The sequence below is a fragment of the Camelus dromedarius genome, chromosome 5 (genome assembly GCF_036321535.1).
Source record: "Camelus dromedarius isolate mCamDro1 chromosome 5, mCamDro1.pat, whole genome shotgun sequence".
NCBI lineage: Eukaryota > Metazoa > Chordata > Mammalia > Artiodactyla > Camelidae > Camelus > Camelus dromedarius.
The window spans coordinates 25,727,001-25,747,858 of NC_087440.1; the positions used below are offsets into that span (position 1 = coordinate 25,727,001).

Genomic DNA, 20,858 nt, shown 5'->3' on the forward strand with positions numbered 1-20,858 from the left:
GAAAGATGAAACCGGTAAGCTTTGATTTAAGCATGGTTAATATTTTGCTGTTATTTTTGACAGTGATTAACCAATAGTTTCACCTGCTTTTTAAAGCCATCCATAATCAACTACTCCATCAGTAACAGAAGAAATGACTCATCTCCATTGTCTGGCAGAGGGGCCACATCCTGATGGAATTTCTTATTTACAAGTAAGGAAGGAGGGGAGGAGTTGTACACCATTACACTTGGGATATGGTGTTTCGAATGACTCTTCCAACCTCCTTTGATTCTGGGAAGGGTTTTATGATACAGGCTCTGAGAAAACATTGAGTCAGCCCTCTTAGCTGAGATTATATGATTTGGAGGATGAGGGAACACAGCTTGAAATGATCCTACCATAGATGGCTTACTTTCCTGACCACCCACCATCCTGGGGCTAAAAGAACAAGAGTCATGTAAGTGAGAAGGAAGTATCAGCTGAATTCAGGTACTCCAGGGAGTCCAGCTTTCTCTTCCTTGATGCTACTGTGTTCATTGGACCTTGCACCCTTTTCCACTTTCTCTGTCCATCTTTCTGACTGTGCTCTGTACTTCTCACTGTGTTTCTTGCATAATATTGTGAATTCATCTCAGCTTCTGCACTTTATTTATCTTTAGTAATTAAAATAGTCTCTGATTATTTCTCCTAGATGGTGATTAAAGCTTGGGTCCCTCACTTGTAAAACTTGATTGGGACTTCACCAACCTGAGTATGTCAAACAAGTCACTTTTCCTAGACTCCATCTTAATTACGGCATTGCTGCTTCTCCTACCTTTGGGGTAATATCTGTTACAAATGATTCCGTGATGCTTTGTACTACCTTTTATACACTAGTTCAATGCCAGACTTTAAAGTTTATGTTTGTATGAAGTGTAGTTTCTTCTTCTTTAAAATGGTCAGATTCATCCACTCTGAAAATTTGATTTGTCTGGTTTATAAACAAAAACACACTAACTCATGATTCCCAGAGCATATATTGGCAAATGGAATAGCACAGGATTATCACACCAATTAGAGTGTAGTGTTTTTCTTTTCTTTTTAAAACTATTTTATTTATTTATTTACTATTGCATCATTTTATTTTATTTTATCTTGGTGGGGGGAGGTAATTAGGTTTATTTATTTTTAGAGGAGGTACTGGGGATTGAACCCAGGACCTCAAGAATGCTAAGCATGGACTCTGCCACTTGAGCTATACCCTCCCCTCTTTAGTGTTTATTTGTTTGTTTGATGAGCAGTGTGAATTCCATGGAGGAGAACAATCTCAGGATAGAAGTTTAAGAAAAAACAAGATTTATTCTACTTGTTGCATTGACAGAAATTTATTATAACAGCTTGGCTATATTTTTTCTCTAGTCCATTTTATTGCCAATAACAGATAATAATGGTCATACTTACTGAGTGCTTGTATGCACTTTTATCATAATCCCCAATTAATTAATGTTTCAATATTAAAGTCATCAATACTGAAAGCTTCATAACTTTAATTTTAGATAGCAAGGTTTTAGGATATATTTGCTGTTATTGAGACTTTTTTTTTGCTCTTGCAAGATAATGAAACCTTAAATGAGGAATATTACTGTTTCTTGGAAACCAAGAAATAAGAGGAGAATAATTTCATATGTAAATACGTGTAAAACTTAATCTTGGAAGGATTCTTCCACTCGAAGAGTTTATAACAGGAAATTATGACCTTTAGATAATCTCAAAATTGGCTTAAATTTCACCCTCGGCCCCAAAAGAATTGGAACAGTTCTAAAAATTCTCATGTTTAATAAATACCTAAGTGCCATTTGTCACTGATCTCATGGAAAGGTAGCTTTAATAGAGCTAAATAGTCAATTTGGTATAGCCTTAGAGAGGAAAAAAAGTCTAATTGTGTCCAAGATATCATAGTACCAAAAGTGTATAGTTATCTTCACTAAGGAGTTATGTATTATTTCTCTACATTTGGGATATAGGCTAATTTACCGCATCCTTAACTCTTGTCAGCTTTATAAAATCCTGTTGTTTCAGTTTCCAGATAATTTTTCCTTGTAAAACTTTCTTTCGTCTCCTAATAAATATGCCCTTTTGAAATCCCTTTTCTTTTTAAAATGAAAAGACTAAAAGGACTACTTTTGTAATTAAAAGTCATTTTCAAATAACCTCAGAAGATTGTTTCTAGATATCAAAACATCTTTATGGTCCCATTTCTATGGCAAGAAAAACAGCAAGTGGGACCCTGTACATTTTACTGTAGTCTACATTAATTACCTTCTATTAAAAAACGACAAAGACCTTTTTGAAAGGGAATCTGGCATTCTTTCCAAGAAATGATGGCAGACACCCTACTTTGCTGATTTCTTGACACTTCTAATTACCTGTATTCATTTGAAATCGTTTCCTTTGTAGAGAGTTATTGGCATGATTTTCTGAGAACAAGAGGAAAATGGAAAACATTTTAGCAAGTTAAGGGGAAAAAAAATCAACAGTATCATTGTTTGCCGCTTTTGTTGAAACTACCTACACGAGTCATTTGAGGGACATGAAGGTAAATGAAAGGTTATACTTTGCCCTGCACGTTGTTGCTGGTATTTGTAATGTCAATAACTGTAGAAGGTTGTCAGGAAACTGGAGAGATAAAGGTCAATAGCAATGACAAATATATCATTGTATGTGTTTGAATATGCAATAATCAGGCTAATCCGCCAGCGGAGGCTTTCACACCCTGGAAATATCAATCAGGTGCTATGTGAAACCCACCGACTGTCCTCCAGTCTCCTAGAGTGTGATGGGGGGTGGGGCAGGGACCCAAAGAATGAAAACCCATCAATTTTTTTTGAAGTGGGTGGTATCGTAGTCATTGCTGAATACACATAAACACTCACCGTTTCTTTTAAAGGTGAGATTAAAAAACATATTAAAAGTCACCCAGTTTCTCAGATTGCTTCATTGGTGGGAAATTTGAACATTTTTCATTTCACTGAAAGAGGAAGACACAATTCAGCGTTGTGTATCATGGCAATGAGGTCTATGCCAGAGCCTTTCGGTGTTGTAAGGTAAATTAAATATTAACTAAGCCCTGCATACAATCTTGACAAAAATTTAGTTGGCTAATAGTGAACCCTTATCCCAAGCCCTGCCTCCTGTTGATCTGACATGTTAGAAAGTGTGGCCATTTGTATTCAATAATGAATTATTTACAAATGAAATGCACAGTAGGTTACTTAAACTGTGTCTCTACTAAGAATAGACTTGTTAAAATACATTTTGTTGGAGCCAAACCAGAGTATTTAGATTCAGTAGACAAATCTATCCATCTTCCTTTTAGTAAATTGTGCTGAAGAAATCACTTAAAACCTTTTGGGAATTGAAAACTAAAAATAAAATAGGAAGAGCTCTTTTAAATGAATATGCTTCAACTTGGTCTTGAAGAACACCTGCAGGATATAGAGGCAGTGTGTTTGAAACGGGGGATCGTATTTTATGGGTATTACTTTTTAATTTTTGCATCTGCTGGTACTCTCCATTGAAATAAAATATTTTGAAAAATCTACTCTTCCTGAGACATTCTGCATTTTCTCTGGTCTTATGACCTCTTGCCCTAACGCTGACCCAATGCATAAGTCATCCTTCCTGAATGCACGCACGGACCACAGGGAAAGAGGTGAAAAAGAGATCTGCTACAGAGGATTCTAGAGTGACAGGAAAAAGAGCAGAAAACCCAGCCATATCTGAGGTGACAGAATAAGAAGAAAGGCTGGAGGGGACAGAGAGGGCTTGAAGGAGGAAGAGATAGAGAGATGGAGATGGTTTCAGGAGGGGAATAAAGATGGGGCATTCCAAAGGTAAAATATAAAGAGAATTTAACATAACATATATAATTGTTACCTAGGAAAAGTGAGAGTTACTGAACGTAAAGAGAGAGAAAAAGAAAAGGGAGACTGCAGAGACTGAGAGAGAAAAGGATAATGTTCAGAAAGCTGATCAGAAGAGAAAGTCCTAGGCAGAGGGAAAAGAAACAAACAGCAGTCTCCCATGTTTTCCAGCCAAGGTCCTCTCCAAGGACGAGGAGTCAAGGCTCCACCTGGCCTTGCCCCGCACGTGCCTCCCTTAAACGCACCTGTTAGAAAGCCGCGTGCCCGCCCTGGCAGTGCCTCAACAGCATTGCTCCTACGTGTACGTTTCTTTTCACTTTTAAATATTCGATAGAGTTCATTATGGAGATCTTTACATTGAGGTTTTTTTTTTCAAGCTCTAATTATTTCCAGATAAATAATAATTTTACAAGTCCTCAGACAAAAACTGTAAATGGTTTAAGCAGGGCATTTAGAGATTGGATTATTTCCCCTTTCACTGGTTTCCCTTTGTATTTAGTTAGTTTTTGATTGCATTTCTGACCTGCAGATAAGACTCCTATGTAAGTAAACAGCCTGGCTAAATTCACGGGGTGCCAAGTGACAGCTATAGTACTGTTCCAAGGGTGTTATTTATTTTACTTTTCATTTTTTTATAAACTGAAATTATATAAGCATAGGTGAACCCTTACTTTTCTCTTGTCTTCTTACTTGAAGGGAGTATTTTCTTCATGAAAGTAACTAAAAGGTTTAAGAAACAATAAAAGGGCTTGCATGCACTAGACATGTTTTAAATAGAGTTAACTTTTCTTTGCAATTTCAGCAACTTGAATGCAGGTGCTGGAAACAATAGAGTCCTGGACTGTCTATGCTGGAGTGACTTCTTTTTATAGGCTAACATCTGGGTGAGAATAAAATTTTGAAGGTTATATTTTTTCATTTTATTTCCTTCTCTCCCCCTCCTCCTTTTTTTTGGTGGGGAGGGTAAAGGTTAGTTTGGAGATGAAGGGGTAATACAATGCAAGTAGTTTCATATTTCTTGTGATCTTCTTTTTTAAAAAACTTTGTGATATAGCACACATTAAAAAAAATGACTGTTTTGCAAAAGAAGCTTTGTTCTTTTATGTTAGATGCCTAGGATTGAAAATTAGCTTATGAAATCATACTTATCTACTAAACCTATATAATTTTGCAGTTTTTCTTTTCCCTTTACAGTATAATATTTGGGTAATAACAGAATTCATAGTAATTTTTACTTTTTTCTCTCATTTGTTCATTGTTACCACTGAGCATTTTAGTAATCATGGCCCACAATGGGAACTACTCAGAATTTACAGAATTATTCCATAGTTTTGTCTCTTCGGACTAAAAACTTAATATAGTTTCTAAGTGTTATAACCTGCTCTACAAGTGAACATCCTGAGAGATAACTGTAATTCGCATGTGTTAGGGATGGGAGAGATTAGATATAATTTTATTCCTATCTATCTTCTCTGTCTCTCTGTGTAGACAGACAAAGTATTAGACATGACAGAGTGTGCAGTTGTGAGGGAAATCACAAATCTCAGGTCCTTCTGAGGTAAGAAAGGGTGAAGGCCAACACTTCTAGCGTTCTGGAAGTTAACTCATGCTTACTTGCATACATACCCAACCACCCTCTCTTCTCTCTTTCTTTCACACTTGCTGCATTAACCAAGTCTTCCTGTTTGATAAAAACAATTATCTAGCTTTTAGAATAACAGTAATTTGTTCCAGATATTGTTCTTTCTTCATAAATCAGTAATCTTATTCATTAAGAGTCTGCTTAAGAAAATCAAATACATACAGAATTATTTCCATTATTTTTCCATTATAAATAAATCATTGAGAATTTGATGGCTATCCAAGAGATTGTGATCAGAATGTAAACAGGAGAAAACAACCAAAGTTAAGAGAATAGTTAGAGAAGCAAGTAGAAAAAATAGAGTGAGGGTGATTGGTAAAAAGTAAAAGCAATTAGCTCGTGGCGAGAAAAAAAAATGAAGTTCAAGTATAATAAAGGAAAGGTTTGTTCAATCATAAATAAGAAAAAAGATATAGGAGGCCATAGTGAGTCACAAGCTAATTATGGGTTAAAAACAGAGCCCTGGTGTTCAAGTACAAAATACTCATAGATCGTCACTGAAGAATTCAGAGAATATAAATAATAATCCACGTTATATGTATTATTAATAAGTTCCTTGTTATCATACTGTGTCTTTAGGATGCTGCCACTTCAGCTGAATGTGCAGATTTTGGAGTAGGTCCAGAGGAAGCAGCAAAATAACTAAAGGCTTGGGAAAGAGTCCCAATGAAACAAAGGTAGAGGGACTGGCCTTGTTTAGTCTGGAGAAGAAAAGACTTGGAGGGAAGTAATAGCAGTCTTCAAGTTCATGAAGGAACACAAGTCCTTTGCAGGTAGAGGTGAACAGCTGGTCTCTTTCCTCTGAGGATAGTATTAAGACAGCAGGGTCTTAAATGCAGGAGATGAGATTTAGGCAAGATGTTAGGAAGATCTCCACCTTGGGGGGAGTGTAGAGAGAGGATCCTCAGGATTTGGAATGTGTTGAGGGAATTATTATTATTATTATCTTTTTGGAGTAAGTCCAAATTGCAGAATAAAAAAAGAGAATACAATCTATAAAACAGGAACCTATGGAGGAAAGGAGACAGAGAATGAATATTTGTGATCTAGGGATAAAGGCCATCTGGGATAAAAGAAACACTAAATTCTGAAAGCATGTAAGAGTCAGAATACTTGACCAGAAGGGAGAGCACACAATAGAAAAAAGAAAGAGACTAAAACAGGTAAAGATAAAACAGGCATATATTTGGAAAAAATGTACAATTTTAATCAAAATTTTGTTTTGGTGGTGGGAAAAGAATTCTTAGTATTCACGTGTACAATAAATACTAACTACCAGTAATTTAAAAAAATTCTCTGCTTGGCATACTTGAATATTAAAAACAGGACCAACAAACAGATTTGCCATATTTTATGCCCAGTTTAAAAAAAAAAAAACAAAAAGTTAATGAGGAAATGAACTAAATAATTTCTCAAATTGTTTCTGGCCTTTTGATCTTATGATATATGAGAAAATTGTGTTGTGTGGAAAGAAGTGTTGTATATATAAGTGTGGTGTATATATATGTATATATATACATGCACACACACACATATATATTATATATATATATATATATAATAACTACCACACAAAACAAGAATAAAGAGTAGATAGAATTCAAGAAGCAACACTGTAACCCAGAAAAATGATTGCAAAAGTATCAACATCCTCATCGCAGGATATATTAACTGTTTATTCAGTGGTCCAAATGTTTCTTTAAGCAAATCACCTGAGATTGCAGAATCCATTGCACTTAAAAGGATGCTTAGGTGCATAAATATAGAAGTTTAAATGACCATTTCAGCAAGTTGAATTGTTAAAGGATGTGTATTAGCTTTTAAAATTGCAGAGGTTAAAATTTCCAGTCCCCTGGAATTATGACTGCAACTCAAACCAATAATCAAAATTTTGCTTAAAGATTACAAATATATTGTGGGTCTGGATAAGCAAGTTGATTTCTAGAATATTTGGTTAGTTTGATCAATTTTCTAGTTACTTTTATTTCTTCAGATAGTCACTTTTTCAAAATGGAATGGATTCTGCTTATGTTTAGCTTTGTTGAACACATTTTCAATATTTCACAGATATATTTTGTCATTGAGAGGTTCAGTCTAATGTGTTTTGCAATTCACGATTTTTTTTTCTAATGTTTAAAACTTTCCTTCACTTTCAAATGCAGAAAATAGAATAGTCCATATTTGAATTTATTTTGCCAAGATGATAGTTATGTATATTTTATAACATTCTGGTACACAGAGCTTAGCAATCTAAAAATAGTTCCCTGCAAATATTTTTTACTACTTTTTAAAAATGTAGTTACAAACACTTCACTTGTACAAGATTTTGGTTTGGAAATACATCTTAGTTTCTTTCTCTCTTTCTCCTCTCTCCCTCTCTTTCTCTCACTCTCGACAAAGAAAAGCCTTTTGTTCTGGTCTCTCCGGCACTACCTCATTCTGTGACTTTCTGCTGTCCCCTAGTGGCATGTTAATCTTCTTGACTACTGTGTGATCGCCTCTGGAACCAATTCTCTACTCTTCTGTGCTTTTCTTGTGACTCTCATTAGCAGACATTTAAAATACTATTAAACAACCCATGAGCTGCCTTTTAGAAGCAATAACCCTGTTGTTTGTCCAAACAGTTTTCCATTTATGAATTCTTACCCGAGTAAACACGTACGGGGGGGATGCGTGCACTCTAGACTCATTGTGTTACCTCACCACAATCAACATTTCAGGTTTTCAGAATTTAACACAAAACTGATGAAAGCAAAATGTTATCAGTTTTGACTGGTCTATACGTAACATACGGTAGCTGAAAGGTAATTTGTGACAGGTCAGACTATTTATGTCAATAGGTTTACAAACAAAAATTGTACTATTCCTTTGCTTTTTAAAATCCTGGTTGGTTATTATCATTGTAATATTTGCTATTTTCCTGATTACATTTTTATGAACTATTTAGAAAGATACAATAAAACTATACATATTTGAAGCATTAGATGTAATTCACTTATGGAAAAGATTTTGCATCAGCATATACCTTGATGCTTTAAAAAAAAAAAAGAACATGTTCTTAAATTTTTCTGGATGTTAACTTTCTTTTTACATGAATCAGAATTATTTTTAAGATTTAAAGATGGTTTGGTTATTTTATCTTCCTCCTATGTTTTATGTGCTTGAAATATAATGTTCAGCTGAAATATGGGGCTGGTAAATTTTTCAGTGCAGCATTTGGCTTTCTGAATTAGTCATTTCAAAATATATGTAATAAAAATGGAATGTAAAAATTTGTCAAAAACAATATTTCAGGTTTTTAAATATTTAATTCATGCAGAATCACTGTAAGCCTAGCTTACACAATTCTTTTAAAAGATGGCTTAAAACAAACCAAGAAGAATTTACAAGAAGAAAGGCCTGATGAAATCTGGCCCATTAACTGAACATTACAGAAATCCGAGATGTATACTGAACTAATGATTTCTTGGCACTGTCTTGTTTGGCACTTATCATGGTTTTGACAATTATCACATGAATAGCAACACTTTTTTCTTTTTAAACTTGGTGGTGGGGGTTGGAGGAAAGGAGGCCCAAAGCCCTGGAAACTCGTATTTCTTAGTAATTCAGGGTACAATTTGTCCATGTGGAAGAAAAATAACTAAACTGTAAGGCTCCGTTAAATGATAATATTCTTGTTTCTTCAAAGAAAAGTTGGTGTCATTTTTGACTGCCTCTCCTCTGAAAGGTCAGATTGCTGCCCAATTTAGTCATTTTGTCTGTTTATACATGCCTCCATTGGGATAAGATATTCAAAAACAAAGCCTTAGATTGCAATCAATCTTGGCTTAAGTGCAAAGCCATTCAACCAATCCAAGAAATCCTATTGACTATCATGTGGAAAGGAAGAAGGAAGAGTTTAAACTCCTAAACTTTTTTCTCAAGAGAAAAGATAAGCCACTTTTAAAAATCTCCTTAACATATGAGAAAAGTTATGCCCCCTCCTTCAATTTTACCCCGACACTCGGTATCTCAAATTCAAATTACATGATTTTCTAAAAATATATCCTCCATTAGACACTGTAAATTACAATAGCTATTTTTCATGGAGAAATGTCTGATTTTCTTTCTTATTTTTAGTTGTCTGTTCAGCTTGTAAATGTTCTAAAAATGTTCTCCTAGAGTTATTTTTAAAAACTCATGGTATGTTGGATAATAAATACTGTTACTCTGTCGCTGGAAACACTGGAAACAACATATTTGACAGGTTAATAGGAATGAGAATTCCATTAGAAATTTTAATTAATTTCATTTTAGATAAATGTGACTCTTTCAAAATCTTAGTTCTAATGACTAAATGGGCGAATTTCCTTGCCATTGTAGATTCTATTCAGTTAATTATCTTGTAGATTATTTGGAAAATAAGGATGGGAAAAATCTTTTTTTTAAATTAAATCTAGAGACAGTCTTAATAAATCTTCTTTAATGTAACGTAGCATTATCAGTGGCCTATTCTCTACAGAATTAGTTTTTCCAAAACAAATAATAAAGCTGAGCAGTCCTACTTTTTACAACTCCAGAGACTATCTAAACAAAATGAACAGATTTATAGGGCTATTTTTAGTGTGTGTCACTTACATTACAGTTTACATTTGCTTTCAAACCTTATTTGACATTCTTGGTAGGAAAATACAGGCAGAACTCTCATTAAGAGTCTTAATAAAGGACAGTCTCCATAGGGCAGTTACCAAAAAAACCAAAGTCGAGGCATGTATAAGACTGTTCTTTGGATTTGGCTTTATGTCATGCTGCTTCATTTTCAGTTGTCTAAAAAAGTGAAGCCCTCAATCAAAATGCAGATTTGAGGTTCTGTTTATAAAAACCTTTAGGCACTGGTAGAGCCTGCTACTAATAACTGAAGTAAAAGCACATTTGGAGGGTAGGAATTTTCACAGAGCAACAGGTAAGTTCTGCTGTGCCGAAATAACTATTATTTTTCCATAAATTGTATATTCACATTAAAGTGAAAATTAACTTGCTGGAGATGTAGAGTACAATGTTGTGATTTTCTGCAAACTGTTCTTCCGTGAATAAAAAATGCCTGGAAAACCGTGTGTAATGTTATGAAATATGTCATCACACATAGATTTATGGAAAATACCATGTTATATTTCAAAATATAGATTTGAGGATTAAATATTTGCATTTCATCTGAACCAAGTTTCTCTAGCAGTTTGTTCCATGTGAAAAAGTCCAGTGCCTTCCACAGTGAAAGGGACCCCGTTTCACTTGCATATACAAATAAGGAATGAAGAATTCATCCCCTTTTGTTTATTCTGAAAAGATATTCCATCAAGAGGAAAATATTAGAAAGATAAAACCAGATACTCAGTTAACCACTTTGTCATATCTTTTTCTCCTTTGTAAAGGGGAACATTTTGATAAGGTTAGCCTGTACAGGAAACCTAAATTGACACCCTGCTCCATGCCTCGTGGTGCTTTCTCATTAATCGTGTTCCTGTAAAACTCCCTAGTAAGGAAATTCCTTAGCTGTAGACATCATTCAGCTGAGCCTTATAAATAGAGCTCAAATTCAAAGGTAAGAAAACAGACAAGAATTTTACACCAACCACCCTGATAAGATATGTTTTCAAAGCAAAAACATGTCTACCAAGTCTTGTGGGATGGAAATGTCTGATTAAACACTTAAGAAAACATGCTTTCCCACACAGCAGCCTCTTTATTTGCATGAAATAATTCCTGAGGACAACAAAAAAAGTAACTTGGCACAACTGTTAGAGCTTATTGAAATTCAGTGTACCACATTTAAATCTGAAAAAGAGATTTCTATAAAATTATGGCTTGACAGATTGCTCCCTATGAACCTGAATAAAATTGAAAAGTGAAAGTGATACATTTGGACTAATAGTAATATTCCTCGTAACTGCTGAAAAAATACAAATTAAGGCACTTTGGGAGGTTTCAAACAGTTTGCTACAGAGGACTCATCTAAGAAAGTAGTTTTATTGCTTGATAAGTGTTTTTAACTAGTTAAAGATGTTCCTATAGCTACCTTAAAACCATGTTGTAAACAATGCCGCTGATTAAAAGATTGTCACCGATGGTTTTTTTTTTTTTAATTTGAAGCTTTCAATCATCCTATTCCTTAGACTTTGCAGTGTAAAGGAATTGCATTTCTATAATAAATTTATTACTAATTAGTTTGGTGGTGAGTGCCTAATTTGGGTTTCTATATAATATAGGGACAATTTCAATTTTTTCTAGCACTGGTTTGTCCTGACCTATTTAACATATGAATTAAGCCCAAATCTCTCAAAATTCAGTGCTGTACTTATTCCTGCCAAAATAATAAAAAAAAAAAATTTATTGTTGTAATCTCAATTTAGTGTTTAGTTAGGTTGACTGAAAATATGACTTCTATAGGAATCCCTGCTGCCTCTTAAATTCCAGTTTGCTTTCCAGTGGGTTTGTGTGCTGGTAATAGTTGGTGCAACTAACAAACACTTAATATGTCTATTTAAAAATAAGTTGCTTTTGATTTTAAAATAATGAGAAGAGAAAAAGAAAAACCTGAGCCTCTTCAAATAGATTATTTTGTAACTTTAAATAACCAAAAAAAAAAAAAAAGATAAACCAAGTCATATGATAAATATATTTGAAGTGGAGACAGATGAGGCATTTTTCAAAATTAAACTGCTATGACAAGCAGTTGTAAGGAAGTCTGCTTTTTTACTTTTTTTGGTGGGGTGGTTGGAGATTAGGAGTATTATAATTGAAAATGTATACCCATAGCAACTAAAATCATCTTTTAGGATAGTCAGATTCCTCTTTTTTTTAATCTAATATACACACAAGTTTTTTTAAAATAATTTTGGTGATCTTTACTTTCCAATTTTGGTGGATTTATTTCAAATTTTACATCATCACCTTATATGTTATATATTTTTGCCCATAAAGCATTCTCCAAATGGTAGTTATTTATGTGAATAATAGAAAAAAAGCATGAAAATATGGCTTTTTTCCCTATTTCATTCTTGAAATGGAATATGATCATGAGCCAGGGCTGTGGTTTATAACATTTTGAAAAATAGCCTAAATGAATAGATGCCAAATGAATCAAGAAAGGACTATTATTATTATTTTCAAAAAAATGATATATCTTATGAATTTTCAGCTATAAATAACTGTTACGAAGAAAACAGAAGATTGCATCTTTAAAAGTTAGCATACTATACCTCTTTAGAGTGTTAAAAAGATTCAGTACTCAACTTGGATTTGTGAAGATCGTGATTAAGGAACTGTTCATGATCGTAACAAAGTCATATGATTAACCCTGAATTTAGAAGCTGATGATGCAGCAGTAGACAATACTGTGACTAATGTAGAGTGTCTGTCTCTCTCTTTTATAATTTGGAAAAAAGTGTTTCTAAATCAGCCTCCTCACTCTCTGTAAACACGCCTCACTTTTGAAGCAAAGAAGTTTACTTTATCCAAATTCCTTCTAGTGCTTTCACTTTGTTACTCTAGTCTGAGGAAAGAGTATTTTCTCAGGCATTGATTTTTTTTTTTTTTTCACTCTCTTGTGGTTAGTAAGAGTTTATCATTTAGAGGTCCTGCAGGTTGAAATGCATATAAAAATCAGTTTTGATTTCCTAAAACCATTTACAGTGAAAGCAGAAGGAATTTCAATCATTTTATCCTGTGGTTCATATCATCTAGGTATACTTTTAATTAAACACTGCTCCATAAATAAGCCAATAGAAGTTAGCAGAGAAGCAGTTGATCTAAATGATGACAGTTGCTCATTTATCTTTGTCCTAACTAGACAATAGGAAACGACACGATGCTGTTGTTTTCTATGCATTAAGATTTCCTTCTTAAACAAATGCAATTGAGACGGTTTGTTTTCCAACAGCCCGGCATACACTGCCAGTGGCCAGAGTTTTGTCTCGTCTTCATCCAGAGGAGGATTAATCTTGGTGATGGTGCAAACAAAATGTATGTCTGAGGTCAAAGTGCAGACTGCCTTTTGGGATCTGCATTACATTAATGTCATTTTTGGGTTCCTGACGTTAATCAAAACCAACACCATAAAGCGTCACTTAGCTAATTTGTGTATTATTGTCAATGTTACCATTAATTATGCGTTTGTGAGGAAAAAGAGGATTAATGAGATGTCACAGGTAATTTACAATGATCAGGCTCCCCAGGACATTAAGAAAACACTAGCTGGGTAAGATTACCATGCAATCATAATAGTATGTAAGAAGCAAAAGTCTTTGTGGAGGGACCAACTAATATTGTCCATCACTATCAAAATCTCTCTTCACTAGAGTAAGTCCTAATTTTTAAATATCTTGCTTGAATTAAATGTTTGTTTTGGCCTAAAACATTAGGCACTCATGAATTAATCGTGAGACCTCTGTTGAGGTGTGTCTCTCTCCAAGTTCTGAGGATAAGCTATTGTTTCTTTTGAAAAGTAGGCAAGTCACAGAGGATGAATTCTTTAGCATGCCCCATGAACTCAAGTTCACATGTCCTATCTCCAGGAATCCATTTTCAGTGGTTGGAGTAGTTGTATTTAAAGCAGGCTGAAAAAAAGATCTCTGAAATCACGTCATTCTCTCCAGCCAAGTTCTTATGCAGAACTATGGAAATAAATGGCTTTTGCTTTCTGTCATCCCATTTCCGGAGGTCACTCAGTGAGGAGAGACAGAATAACCTTATATACGAATTGTATCAGCTCAACACACCTGGGGACAGCAGCCCCCAGGTGCAGTCCTGTCCGTAGTCTCAAAGGCCAGGTAGGATTAACAGGGGTGGTGGGCTTCTGTTCCATTGTATTGCCCACTCACTGTGCTACCTGGTGCCTCAAATGTCTGCTCAGAGGACAATCTGGAGCTCCCAGGGGGGAGAGCAGAGTGGTGGGTTCAACCTGTGATCGAAGAATCAAGCCTGATACCGGTGCTCACTAGGAGCCCGAGAGCCTAGTAGGGAGGTTCTGAGAGCTGGAGGGGAGGAAGGAGCTAGAGCTAGGAACCAGGAAGTACCTGGAAGGAACTGGGAGACAGGAAGGTGGGGCATGTGGAGAACGCAGGGGGCTAAATCTGTGACATGTGTTTGTTTAATAGATATGTGTTGAACACTCATCATGCCCAAGGCACTATGACAGGGATAGGGAAAGACCCTGAGAAGTAAAACCAGACATGATCCCAGGTAATTTAGAGTTCAGGACCTTGGTAGCTCAGTCTGCTTTTTGAAATGATCACATTGCTGAATGGAGAATAGATCGGGGAGGGTCACAGTGGTTTATGGCAGATCTTGTAGAAGGAGACTATTTGGGGAGACCATGTGCTATTTCAACTTGAATATTCATTGACCCATTTTAGTTTTGTCTTAGCCTTCCTTATTTTTATTTATTTTAAGCATTATATGATAAAAATAGAGAATTACGAATTTGCTTTTGTACACATATATGCAATCTATGTTTAAGATCCAGCTCTGGGAGACCTTGAACAAGTTATTTAACCTCTCCATGTGCCAGTATCTCCACTTGTGAAATGGAAATAATAAAACTTACCCAATGTAGTTATGAGGATTAAATGAATTAATAAATGTAAATCACTTAGCATGGATCTTCGCATACAGAAAGCATTTCATAAGTCAGTAGTTTTTAACCTTAAATTTGTATCAGCAACATCTGGAACTTAAAAAAAAAAAAATACAGTGGCCTGAGACACACTCCAAACCTATCAAATCTGAATATCTGAGTGTAATCTTGATGTATAGCCCAGATGAAAATCATTGCAATAAAGATTCAATATTTATCATTGATTACTATCAATTTCTATTAACATTACTATGCACAGTGAAACTTAAAAAAAAGATTGTACCTGATGGTTTGGTCTAGAGGTTACATATGTGGGACCATGCATTTTTATCAGGTACTTATACATGTAATTGTAATGTTTGGGGCTGAACAATTTAAATTGTGGTATATAAAAATCCATGAAATAAGACTATACTGCAATTACTGTTTGGTGCATACTTGTGTGTGCGTGTACAGACCTGTTTCCCTGTGGTAAGTGCAAGTTTGAGATGGCTAGTGTTATATGAAAGCTGTATTTAAGAAAAATTGTTCATGTACTAGAATAAGGTCAAACCACAAGTGAGCTGAACTTCACCATCTATTAACAAACGAAAATAAAACATTTATTACATTGTCCAATCTTGCTTTTTATATTTACAGTATATTCCAGGGAGACTTCCCTGTTGGGATAAAATTTCAGAAGCAGAGAGGGGAAAGCAGGGGGAAGTTTAAAAATATTTTATTACTGATTTGGTTGTTGCTGGAGCTGACCATATAGACTGTGGAAATAATATAGTTTCTTTTTTTTTTCTTTTTTTATTGGCCCTACAAAGTAATAGCTTAGCATAGCTATTAGTTTATCTTGTAACTAACCTTTGAACTACTTTCTGAGTTGCTTGTTTTCCAGAAAGCAGTATGCTCAATAGAATAAACACTGAGTGATTTTTAATAATGTTAAGTGCATTGAAGGAGAAGACCTTAAAGAGAGGATCTACTTTTCCTCTGGTCTATGTATGACATTTTATGGTTTTGAAATTTCTTACTTTATTATCATGGTCTTTGTTGTAACAAAATCTTTGCTCTGACTAAAATTAGGGATCCATCCATGTATAGAGTTTATTTATGTCCTCAAATTAGATAGCTAGTGTGCTTTGTTTATTCACCATAATGGCATAGTATTAAAAAGAAGCTTTATCAAAATGCTCTGAACCAAGAAGTTTGTCAAGGGATTAGATGCAACATGTAAAGGACTAGCCATTGTTCTTTGTTTTTAGTGTAAGTGATGATATCGGGGATTATGTATAAGATTCATTGAAACTGTTATTTAAGACACTAGAAATGTACATGTATGCTCATCGTCATATATTTTAAATAAATGCACTACAGTGATCAGAGAACCTGATAATAGGATTGCTAAGATATCCAAGTAAGGACTAGAAAATGTTCCTCAGGTGACCACAAAAATTCTTCTTCAACTTAATTATAAAAAAACTTCTCAAGATTGAGAAGCTTCCTTTACCAGGTCAAAGGAAGCTAATTAGGTAATTATCACAGCATTGCTCTCTTTGCCGCTGCTCGTCAAAAAATCCTGGTAACCTTCTGCATCACTAGGAACCTATGCTGTCAATTAAGCATCACCAAATCCATAATGTGCATATGGAGTATAAAGTCATACATGATTAACATTTCCAAAAGAAGTATTCTCTCAATACTAGTCCACCAAAAAAAGAGGGCATTCTCATGTTCAATCCCTTTGAAAAACCATGCCTCTATATTTTTCTCTTTGAGATTCACAATGTTCACTGACTTATTAAATGCTCCTGTTGTAAATAAAATTTTTTAGCTTTGAAAATCATTTATTCCAAGTAAAATATTGACATGGCTTAGAATTTCTGCTCCATAGAACATACTCTGGTTCCTATGGAGCAAAATAATTACAGTGGTTCATGATCTACATGTAGGGGTAGGTATTTCCTGGCTCTACCAGCTGGGCCAAGAGCAGCCCAGTGGGAAATGGGAATTATTAGGAAGTATGTCCAATCAAGCTAGCTTGATACAGAATAAATAGAGAACCCAGGGCTATCACTGGTATATCTGTGCTGATTGTTACATCTGCCGAGCTCGATGAAGGTCACAGTGGGAGAGAAAAATGTGGGAAAAGCTAGAAGTACAAGAGAGGACATAGAATTAAGTGTGAGAAATAGGAGTAGTTCACAAACTGCAAGAGTGCTGGAAGTCCTTTTTGGTGTGGTGTCTATTGCAGGGTTTAGAGGTCGGGTGGACCTCTTTAGAGAAGATCTTTAGGGCTTAGCTGATAGAACTTCACTGCACAGAGACTGAAGGAAGACACAGGAACTAGTGTCATGGTCTGCACATTCACATCAATACCTCTAGTATTTTATATTTTGAGTAGATTGGGGCTATGGTGGCTGCTGAGCAAGTTAGATGACCTTGAGAAGTTCTCTAACACCTTTTTGATGATGTGATTGGGAATCTTAATATTGGTGGTACTTCTGTTGCAATTTCCAAAGAATAAATAATAAGACTAATGTTAGTCTACTGGTCTACACAGTTATACTAGGAAATGGTAAGGGGGCATGGAGGCCTTTTGCAAAGTATGCCAATCAGAAAACTTTCAATAGATCTAGGAACAGCAATGAAAATAATCAAAATGGCTATCCATGAACTTCTATAAAGTGGGAACAATGTTTCTGAAGCATATATATACCAGGACTCTTGGAGATATTCAACTGCTTTAACCAAGGGCACAACTTCATTGAGATTGGTAGGTGACAGATGGCTCCCAAACAGTAAATTATTGGTTATTTTCACTACCAAGAAATGGTCTGAGTTAAGGACATGGTCTGGGTCCAATTTATCTTTGTAGTCTCAGAATCTAACAGTCCCAGCTCACAATAGACAAGAGTTCAAAAAAAATGTTTGTGTGGATGAATGAATATTCAATTTATAAGGTGATCTGAAGTAATACAATTATAAGCAGGAAAGGCAAAATAAGTGTATTAAGAATATCCTGAGAATATGTTTTAAACCATGTAACAAAATTATGACTATTAAATAGTTCAGCTTGATAGCCTGATGTACACTTGTCAAAAAGTTGTATAGCTTTTTGTTTTTTGACAAATGACCTTGTTTCTGAGAGACAGAAATATATGATCCTAGAAATAGTGATTATAACAACAAATTACAGAGCAGCTATAATGAGTTCACAATGTGGTAAGACCCTTTTTTAAAATTGTTGATCTTTTCTATATATACACAAATTGGTTAGTTCCACCTTTGAAAATGGAATACAGCAATAAAGCAAATATATCCATAGCCTTCATGCTTCAAGATGACCTTTGTGTAAGCAGGGATGAAAAGACTTCCAAGTGTATACATTCCTTTTTTAACTATGTAGTCTTGTCCATACAGAAATATCTTTCTGTATCTCAGAACTCTGAGTAAGCAGGTACCCTGGGATGGAAGGATTTTACCTGTGAACCACATTCATGTGGAGACAGAGGTACCAACAACACCTAAAATATAAAAAGCTGGTGCAGAAAAAAATATGTATAAGACCCTCAGACATTCCCTGCATCTTCATGGAGCTGGAGTCACTGGGCACTTCTTGCCCTCTGTAACTTTTTCTTTACCATTGTCACTTATCCTTTTTTTGTTTCTGTATTCTGGGTCCTGGCTAGTTTTCATATTCATTTTGCTTTTTCTTGTTTTTAATTCCAACCAGGGGTTCTGATTTTGATTCCTAATAGCTCCCTTTTTGGATATTTTGGTTTCATATTTGTTTCTCCATGTCACCACTCCTTTGCCACCCGGTCCGCCTCCTTTTCCCCCTTTCTCTTTCTCTCTTCACTTCATTCCTACCTTCTTCCTCTCATTCCTCTTTAAATCACTGGGGTTCCAAACTCATGAAGTTTTAGGTTCTTTATATCAAAGTGAATAAATCTACTCCAAAATTAGCAACGTCGGTTAACAGATCAAGGAACAAGAGATGAATACAAGGAAGAAAAAGTGGTAGCCAAGAAACAGACGGGGATCTGACTGTCATTCATCCTTTTCTTTGCTGTTTTATGCATTAAATTGTTCCTTCCTGCATCTGGACCTTCATCCAGGCATCGCGAACTGCACCATCCTTTGAGAAATACTTTAAAAATCATTTCGTCAGGGACATTTTTCCTTACCTTCCAGACTTTGACTTTTGTATAGTCTTATTATAGTCTATAGATAGGGTGTCTCAGATTTAATTAGTAATCTAGGTGTAGTTAAAAAAGGTAGGGTCCAATGCCATTCATCCAGAAACTTTGTGCAGTCCCCAGGCAATCAGAAATGTGTGACAAGCCCCTTCAGTACAGAAGATTGCAGTGGTAGGCAGCCTGTAAGTTGGCTCCCCAAGATTCCTGCCTTGTGTAACGCACCCACCCCTCCCTTGTGTGTGGGCGGGACGTCGTGACTCACTTCTAAAGAACAGAACTCAGCCAAAGTGATGAGATATCTCTTCTGAAACTAGGTTACAAAAAGACTGTGACTTTCATCATACTGTCTCTCTCTCAGCCCTTGCCCTGAGGGAAGCCGGATGCCAGGTTCTGAGTGACCCTATGGGCAGGAGAATGTGCACAACAAGGAACTGATGTTTCTGGCCAACAGCTAGCCAAGTGCTGAGGCTTACCGCCAGCCACATAAGTGGGCTTGAAACATTCCCCCAAATTCAACCCTGAGATACAGCCCCAGCTGACAACTTCATTGTTAACACTGTGAGAAACCTTGTGCCACAGGACCCAGCTAAGCCAAGCCTGGATTTCTTAACCACAGAATCAGTGAGATAATAAATGTTTGTTGTTTTAAGTCACTATGTTTTGAGTTTGGGGATAAACTACTACACAGCCATAGATAACTAATACAGATTTTGGTATCTGGAAATGGGTTGAGGTTAGAAGGATTTTGAGAAGTATGTTAGAGAAAGCCTAAATTTCCTTGAATATCCAGGCCAATTTCATCTGTATCTCCCACAAATTACATCTAACAAAGCATTAACAATAAGCTCTATCTAATGTAACAAGGTACGTTTGAGAGTGTTCTCATGAAAAATGCTGAGATTAAGGTGCCTTAAGTGTTGTGGATATTCAGGCTAGTGAATATCTGTGATTTAACGTATTGGTAGCCTTGTATATATACATAATTTCCATCTTTCTCAGATATAACGTACATGTCACACAACAGATCTGTATCGTGATTTGATGTAGGGCAGGATGCTCTTGTATAGCTTTTTATGAGGTTCTGAATCTTCCCATTAAGTTTTTATAGGTATCTGGCCCAAATCTGTGCCTGTGAATAAATGATCACACTTTCTTTTCTCTCTAATGAAGGCAATGCATGACCAACTCACTTCAAAATCTTGATTCTATTTACTAAGCAATTTCTATTATAAATATATTCTTAGGTTGTGCATAATTTTCTCAAGTTTGACCATCTGATCTTAGTGCAAAGGTAAATTCTCTTTTGCAAAGTCTTGAACTAAGTCCATTTAGTGTTTTTGATTTACATTTGTGGGGGGAAAAAGTATTACCTACCCTGAAGGAATTCTTACTTATGAGTAACGGAGAAAGGGATTCTCATGGTTGAAGTGACCAAACACATATGAGTTTCGACAGCTAAGAGTATAATAGTTGTGTTGATTTATAGATGGTATTCCTTAAACATAATTAAATCTTCTCATGTATTATCAAGT

General features: G+C 35.3%; 1 long non-coding RNA gene across 1 annotated transcript in view; it reads left to right on the forward strand.

The window, feature by feature from the left end:
* The first annotated feature begins 303 nt into the window (after positions 1-303).
* Positions 304-20,858, forward strand: part of LOC135321392 (uncharacterized) — a 238,980-nt gene continuing 218,425 nt past the window's right edge. Inside the window, exon 1 of the long non-coding RNA XR_010381126.1 lies at positions 304-439. This is a non-coding gene — a long non-coding RNA (uncharacterized LOC135321392). The remainder of the gene's footprint in view (positions 440-20,858) is intronic.